General features: G+C 41.5%; 1 protein-coding gene and 1 pseudogene across 1 annotated transcript in view; one reads left to right on the forward strand and one right to left on the reverse strand.

Moving 5' to 3' along the window:
* The window catches only part of DCAF8 (DDB1 and CUL4 associated factor 8), a 69,373-nt gene extending 62,006 nt beyond the window's left edge, over window positions 1-7,367 (reverse strand). Inside the window, exon 1 of the mRNA XM_006861645.1 lies at window positions 7,281-7,367. The gene's annotated coding sequence lies outside the window, so the exon portion shown is untranslated. The remainder of the gene's footprint in view (window positions 1-7,280) is intronic.
* LOC102834284 overlaps window positions 1-8,619 on the forward strand; it is an 11,858-nt pseudogene extending 3,239 nt beyond the window's left edge.
* The last annotated feature ends 227 nt before the right edge of the window (window positions 8,620-8,846 follow it).

Genomic DNA, 8,846 nt, shown 5'->3' on the forward strand with positions numbered 1-8,846 from the left:
AGCAAGGTTGTATCATCTGCATATCACAGGTTGTTAATGAGTCTTCCTCCAATCCTGATGCCATGTTTTTCTTCATATAACCCAGGTTCTCAGATGATTTGCTCAGCATACAGGTTGAATAAGTATGGTGAAAGAATACAACCTTGTCACACACAATTTTAAATTTTAAACCACTCAGTGTTCCCATATTCTGTTCGAACAACTGCTTCTTGATCTGGGTACAGATTCCTCATGAGCACAATTAAGTTTTCCGGAATACTCATACTTCGCAATCCGACTCATAGCAACTCTGAATAGGGTTTCCTAGAAATAGCTGGTGAGTTTGATCCTCCAGCCTTGCAGTTCAAACTCATCTTGTAGTCCAATGTTTATCCTACAGTGCCACACCAGGACTCCCCTAATGAGACTAAGACAAGTACATTACTGAGAAAACTTGTCTGCAGCTGTTCACGTATTGCAGGGACATATTTAAACACTTATTATTTGGAATAAGCCCATACATGTATGAATTGGAACCATAGTAGCAATACTTTTTGACTGACCTATATGGTTCCAAATTGACAACAGCAATTGGAAAGATTACAGAGGAACCCTAGACGGCAGTGAGTTCACGTTGGTGAGAGAGGAACAGCTCAGACACAGAGGGTAAGGATGGTTGCCCAACTCAAAGAACGTATTCACGTCACAGAAATGTACATGTAGAAACTTGAAGTGGTGTATGTTTTTGCTGTTTAAATTCTCAACAACAACAACAACAACAAAAGTAAATTAGTATAAGAAAATAATAAAGACATTGACCTGACATGCCCATCTTCCGCTTTGCCCCGGGGGAGAACTATAAGTCTTTAAAGAGGTAGTTTACAGTTTTGGCTACACATTGGAATCAAAAAACCTTAAATTAAAAAAAAAAAAAAAACAATAACTAAACCCATTAGACAAACCAGATACCATGTTTGTCATATTAATCATCCCCCAAGCCTCCAATAGCAAACTCAGTGGCAGGCTCAGTTCATTAGTTTATTGTTGTTGTTGTGCTGTTAAGTCAGGTCCAATACATAGTGGCCTTATGCAAAGTTTCCAAGGAGTGGCTGGTGGATTTGAATCACTAACCTTGTGGTTAGCAGTGCAGTGCTTATCCTACAATGCCATAACAGGACTCCAATTTATCTATAAAATAACACATTTCTATGGTAAGGTAATTATGTACTTGAGAAATTGGACTTCTGGCCCAGAAACTATGTTCTATACTGGTAGAGATAAAAACCTACTGAAAATGAGTCCCTAGGTGGTGAAATGGTTAACATGCTTAGCTGCTAGTCAAATAGTTGGAAGCTCAAGTCCACCCAGAGGCATCTTGGAAGAAAGGCCTGGAGATCTACTTGTAAACATTCAGATCCTGAGAATCCTATGCAGTGCACTTCTACTCTAACACACACTGGGTTGCCACAAGTCTGCTCATCTAGTTTGAGGACCAGAGAGGCTTTACAGAGGAAGTGAGGATTAAGCTAGCACCTAAAGCAGGGGTGGGGAACCTTTTTTCTGCCAAAATGTGTAACATCATTCATGGGCCACACAAAATTATCAACTTAGAAATTAGTCTACTATGAGTGCTAGCAGCCAGGAGGCAGGCTTAAAGAGTGTGCCTTTTGGTTGTTTAAATTATTATATATCCCTGAGTGATTTTGACTATATCCCCCCAAAAAACGAACAACAACAACAAAAACCAGAAGGAATAGAAGCAAATACTGTTGAATGATGATGCACGGAAGGGATTGTAATCATAGTAATGATATTATGAGTGTAAAGCTGATGTTCTTCCAAGTAAATTATCACTCAATTCACAATAAAAACTTAAAAAAAAAAAGCTTACTGAAAAGAAGTGACCAATTCATAAAATGTATCATTCACTAATTCCTAAAGAGTTGGAGGTGTTAAATCTGCAAGAGAAAGACTAGATCAATATATAATAACAAGTAACCCCTTTTGATGACAAATTTAAACAGCAATGAAGTTTTTTAGATACATTCATGAAAATGAAGGATGAAATTCTTTCAGTATTATTGTATATAGCTTATATAATATGGAGTCCTGGTGTGGCGCTGTGAATTAATGCACCAGACTGTAAAATCGACTGTAATCGCAAGGTCGGTGGTTCAAGTTCACCAGCTGCTCCTCAGAAACCCTATACAGGGTCACTATAGGTTGGAACCGACTCAACGGCACTTAACAATATATAACATGGAGTCCTGCTGTGGTACTGTAGTATAAGCACTGGACTGCAAGGTCATTGAACCAAAAAACTGGCAGTTCAAACCCACCAGCCACTCCTCGGAAACCCTACACATGGTGGCTATGAATCAAAACTGACTCGACATAACAATACATAACACACTGCCATTTATCTTTGAAATGAAGATATACTGTCACTCCTGGTGTAGTACTGTAGGATCAGCACTAGACTGTGCTCTTCAGAAACCCTATACAGGTTTGCTATAACTCAGAACTGACTCGACAGCACGTCACAACAACAACCCTCATACCTATTGCTGAGACCAATATGGTTCAATTCATTCAGGTTCCTGGATTCCAACAAGTAAAAGGTAAAGTGGCAGACTGTCCTGGCTCACTGATAATGTGCTAAAACAACAGAAACAAAAAACACAGCTAATTCAATCTCAGAAACTTAAACATAAACTGTAACATCAATGCTATACAATAAAAAGCACTCCTAAGGGACAAAGTTATGAAAATGTCTTAGACATACCAAATACCTTGAGGTAATGACTCACTGGGTCTGGTGGCTCGAGACCATGATCTCTAGGGACACCAAGGTCAATTAGTATAACACAGTCCACAAAGACAATGTTCTACATCCTACTTTGGTGAGTAGCAAGTGGAGTCTTAAAAGCTCGTGAGCAGCCACCTAAGGTGCCATCTATTGGTTTCCACTGTCTGGAGGAAAGAAGAGTGATGAAAATCAAAAACACACGGAAAAATCAGTCCAATAGATTAAAGGACCACACAAACATTGGTCTCCTCAACCCTGGCACCAAACCACTAGATGGTGCCCAGGTACCACCACCGACTGCTCTGAAAGAGATCACATTAGAAGGAACTGCATGGAGGGGGAGAAAAGTGTGAAACAAAATTCAAAATCATAAAAAAATAAAACCAGGTTCATTGATCAAGTAGAGAATGGTGAAACCCCAAGACTTAGGGCCCTTAGTCACCCTTCAGGTTTGGAAATGAACTTTACCACTGTGGCTTAATTGTCAGCCAAATGAAAAACATATCTATAAGGAGTACCACACCACTAGGGAAATAGACATATGTCAAAATAATCAGCCACTTAAGACCAAAACGGCAACAAAAAATAAAAAACACTTTAGACACCTCTGTTTCTTTAATAATCAGAGCATTTAAGAAATAGGTTTGAAACAATTTTTCCACAGTAGAAAAAATCTAATAATAAATCTACCTACTGAAAGCTGACTTTAGTCATTTACTGTTCTAAAACCCTGTAATTTGCCTGATACAATACAGGTCATAAAGCATGCCACTCTCTCACAACATGGCACACTTCTATAGAAAAATGATGCTGTACACTGAGGGGCTTGCAATCACTGAAATGAAACCAACTATATAACTTGTTGAGTGTAAAACTGATGATGTGCTCTGTAAACCCTACTCAATTCACAAGAAAAAGCTTAAAAACAAACAAAAAAAAGCTCTCTGGAGACCAGCTTCCATCTTCCTTCTATTTTAGTGCTGATCCAAGCCAACACTGAAGTCTTGGTGCTAGGACTGATTCTTAACATTTAAAGAACTGCTATATACAATGCCCTGTCAGATATTGGTGGTGGGAACTAAGAAGTTAAAAACATACCTAATCCCCTATTCCAACCATTCTAGGAAATACTTCCTGGTAAGATGCCACTACTAAAACGCTGAATTATAAATTATAAAAATACCTTCAGAACGAGAAGAAAATTTTATTTATAACCCTTGTACTAAGAATATTGATGACACCTGGAACATAAAACATTAAACCCTTTCTGAAGACTGGGGAAGGGTGGTTCCTTACCCTGTGCATAAAGTAATAAGGAATAGTCAAAGTTATGCTTCTCTTAACAATTTCCTTTCCTATTCCTGAACATAAGGAGCTCTGGTAGAGTAGTGGTTAAGAGTCGGGCTGCTAACCTTAAGGTCAGCAGTTCGAAACTACCAGCTGTTCCATGGGAGAAAGAAGAGGCTTCCTGCTCCTGTAAAGATTTATAGCCTCAGAAACCTATATAGGGTCAGAAACCCTATATAGGGTTGGTATCAGAAACCCTATATAGGGTCGGTATGAGTCAGAATTGACTCTACAGCACATCACCACCGCCACTCCTGAACATAGACCACCTTATTCCAGACTTAAAACTACAGTCTCAGTGCACGTCACCCCTTCCAGTGTCTTCACCCTCTAATAGAGAACTTAGCCCCTGGCTGGCGATGATAGAAGTTAATCAACCCTAAAGTGATCCCTGGCTTCAATTTTAAAGCTGCTTTCAACACAATGCTATTACAGTTTCTGAATTTTCATGTGCCCATGCCACCCCCAAAAAGAAAACCCAACAGAAGAAGGTAAAAACTTTCCATCTGCATTTTCATTATTATTAAGATGGTTTCGCTGTGGTGATGAAAAAGTCTGCAGTCCTAACGCCCTAACCCCACTCACTCAGAGACTGTTTCATGATCTAATTATTTGATAACCTGTTAAGGATCGCTGCAGAGTTCAGTAAGTTGGAAAAAATGTATTCCCTTTATTGCAAAAAAAAAAAAAAAAAAAAGGCATAACATGAAGGGACTTCAAAAAGTTCGTGGAAAAATAGAATTGAAAGATAATGGATTTTCTCCATGAAATTTAAGAAGTCCCCTCTAGCAGAAGTCAGCAACACTGTAGCAGGAAGGAATTATAACCTGTCAACTCTGATCAGGTGTGGTAATAGAGAGACCAAGAAGGAAACAATGAACAAAGGAAAATCATTCCTATTTAGTTAAGGAATGCATTTAATGTTGTTGCTCTTAAAGTGCTGTTGAATTGGTTCCAACTCATAGCAACCCTGTATAGGATTTCTGAAGAACAGCTGGTGGGTTTGAACCACCAACCTTGTGGTTAGCAGTACAGTGCATTAACCCACAGCACCACACGACACTGTAATGGGTTTCCAAGGAATGGATGGTAAGTCTGAACCACTGGCTTTGCAATTCACACCAACCTTGCGGTCAAGTGCAGCCCCACACCATGTAACAGATTTATATCAAGTTAATACAATGTGGCGCTGTGGGTTAATGCCCAGGACTGCAAAGTCCATTTGAACAGCAAGGCCAGAAGTTCAAGCTCACCAGCAGCTCTTCGGAAACCTTATACAGGGTTGCTATGGGTTAGAAGTGACTCAAGGGCACTTAACAACAACGATACAATACTCTTAATAACCCTAGGAAGTAAGTGAAAATTGAAAATGAGAAGTAACTTATGCAAGGTCACATGGCTAATAAACCCAGCATTTAAGCCCATGTCTGCTTGGCTCTAAAGACTGTACTTTTCCCTTAATACCTTTTATATCTTACACATGCAGCCCACCACCACTATCACTAATAGTGCACAACCAGAGTTTTCTAATCAGGACACCAGCATTACTTTCTCAGCTAGGTCTACCTTCCAGAGCCACTCAGAAATGCTGTTACTTCTCATGAACTGTTCTTTGATATCAAAAAATATAACAGTATCACAAAAATTACACTTGCAAGAAACTTTAGAAGAAAAGTCAAAAGTTCTGACTCTCTTTGAGGCACTGGCCCATGCTGTTGAATCAAATGTCATGACTCATAGGATAAGGACTGGATTGAACCACAAGGTTAACAATTAGAGCCTACCAGCTACTTCATGGGAGAAAGATGAAGCCTTCTGCTCCCAAAAAGATTTACAGCTTTGGAAACCCTATTCTGGGTCACTATGAATCAGAACTAACTTGATGGTACTTAACAGCAACATGCTGCTAAATACACAGGATTACTGATTTCTTCTCTCTTGACCAAGAATTCTTTAGAACAACTATAAAAAAGCAGCCATTTTATTTATTTTTAAACCAAAGATTTACCATCACATATGCAAACTCCTGGTGTGAGTGACAATGTAGGGTCAGCAATGGACTGCGAACCACCAAGTTCAGCAGTTCAAACCCACCAGCTGCTCCTCTGAAACCCTATACAGGGTCGCCATGTGTCGGAATCAATTTGAGGGCGCTTAACAACAACATGCAGACTCTTGGTGTGATGCTGTAGGATACGCACTGGACTGCTAACTGTACGATCAGCAGTTCAAATCCCTACACAAGAAGTCGAATTAACTTGAGGATACTAACAATAACATGCCCTAAGGGAGAAAGACGAGGCTTTCTGCTTCCACAAAGTTATATAGCCTTGGAAACTCTAAACAGGGTAGCTATGACTCGGAATTGACTTGATGATACTGGGTCTGGTTTTGGGTTTTTATGACCAGAAAAGAAATTCCCAGTGGCATTGTGGGTTAAGTGTTAATCTGATAATGGCAGAAATTCAAACCCACCAGCTGCTCCGCTGGAAAAAGATGAGGCAGTCTGCTCCCGAAAAGATTTACAGCTTTGGAAACTCTAGAACGCAATTCTACTCTGTCCTATAGGGTTGCTATGAGTCTAGAGTTAGTGTCTCAATGTCAAGGAGTTTACGGCTTGATACCGGAAGTTGAACTGAACTCAAACACCAATTAAAGGCAAGCAGCAGCACTCATCACCCCCTAACTTTTTAGCAGTCACATGCAACTAAATTTTCTTCTCCTTTAAATGGCGAGGAATGACAACCCAAGGTCTAAGAGGTAAAAAAAAGACTTGATTTAACAAAAAGACAGTAGAGAACTCAGGTAAATTAATTCCTAGTTTTTAACAATTTAAGAAACATGATCCACACAAAGGCAAAATAGGAGGTAAATGTATAAAGAACAACAGAGCATGGGGGTGGAGGGGTTGCACATTCACTTCAAGGCTTAACTCTAGTCATTTGCATATATACAGCAATTCGTTAGAGCAGAAAGTCAAGAAGCCCACAGCCAATTAAACTTGTAAAAGTAATTTAAGCAGAACTGGAGCACTGCCAAGAATATTAACTCTTTGGGAAACTGTGACAGGAATTTTTTGCCTATAGTGGTCAGCACTTGTGGCTGTACTGAACTCAGAATTTTAAACGTAAATGCCTGAACTCACCTTTCCTCCTTTATCACTGAAACAAGGCCAGGCTGAGCTCCTCAAAAAATGCTTTGTAGATTCGCTGAAGGGCTAAGAAAAGTTCAAGTTTAAATGTCAAAGATATCTCTTCTACGAAATACAATAAAAAATTACTTATGCATATATCTCAGCTTTTTTTTTTTTTTTGGGGGGGGGGCTCCTTAGAACTTTCTAAAGCCAAAATAACTTCTCTAATTCTGACTTCTAAGCAAATAACCCACACAGTTACCGAAATAAACGGAAACACAAGGAACAGAAGTCAAGAAGGTAATCTCCACTAAAACGTAAAAGGAATTTAAGAGGAAAATCGGAATCTTCTTAGCTCAAAACCATATCCAAATAACCTTTCAACAAGCAGCCACAGCGCATGGGGGGAAGTCCCGGACAGAATGCGATCGCGCTAGTGTCGGTCTGTTTACAGACTCCAGCAACAATCATATGAATCAGAAATAAAAGCCATCAGATGCTTTCCAACTAACAGGGACCAAATGGGACCGTTCTACGGCGTCCCGAAACATTTGGGTTGGGGGAAGGTAAACTAGGAGACTTCTATTACAAAAGGTACACGACCAGAAGAGACAACCGACTCCAGGGTTCTTGGACCTCGGCCTTCCGTACAAGGTAATGAGCCCAACACAGGATGGGGGAGGGGGCACAGTGCACGGCGGCTTTGAGGTGACTGGAGACGCAGAGCGAGCCGTGTCCCCCAATCTAAGCAAAAAAACGGGAGCACCTAAGTGGGTCACCTGACAACGCAAGATGTCCCTGTAGATTGTGGGGCTGGCTCTTGGAGAATCCCAGAGCTAACCTGAAGAAAAGGGCAGTCAGACCTTCTGGCGGTGACTAGGGTCAGAAGAAGAAACCAGAGCCCTGGGAACTTGGGGAAGGGGTCAGGCCCATACTGCGGGGGTACAGGCTAAGGGACCGGGCAGGCCGAGCCGGAACGAGACACGGACCGGGTAGGTCAAAGGGGTGGGGGTTGTCCGGCAGGGGCAGTTACAAGCACGGAAGCCGGCGAGGCTCAGCAGCTTGTTTCCCGTCTCCGGCCATCTTTCCGTTAGTAGCTGCTCCGACTGTTCCAGACCCAGTCGCCCCGTCCACTGCCGCCACCAACGCCGCCGCCATCTTACACTGGCCAGCAGCCGCCACCACCACGGCCTCCACTCTCTGCGCTTGCGCCTGCGCTGCCACGCTTTCCGACCCCGTTTGCGACGATGTGTTGAAGAGACGGAGGGAAGAGTGGTCGCGCGAGCTCACGGTTCCCTCCCTGAAGGACGCGCGAGAGGTGGGGCTTAGGACCAACGGAAAACAGAGCTAGGTGCGCCTGCGCAATACAAAGGTAGCAAAGTTTTGTGGGGGTTTTTTGGAGTGTTTGGAAGGGTTCTCTTGCTTAGTGTTCCTGTGATGCTCAGGAGCGTCCCAAAAGTTGCGATGGAAATAAACATCATTTCACCGGACTAGCACCAAACACTAATACCAAAGATGAAGAAAAACTTCTGCAGTCTGAAATTGATCAAACAAGCAGTCAACGTGCATTGGTGATTG

The sequence above is a fragment of the Chrysochloris asiatica genome, unplaced genomic scaffold (assembly GCF_000296735.1).
Source record: "Chrysochloris asiatica unplaced genomic scaffold, ChrAsi1.0 scaffold00042, whole genome shotgun sequence".
Taxonomy (NCBI): Eukaryota; Metazoa; Chordata; class Mammalia; order Afrosoricida; family Chrysochloridae; genus Chrysochloris; species Chrysochloris asiatica.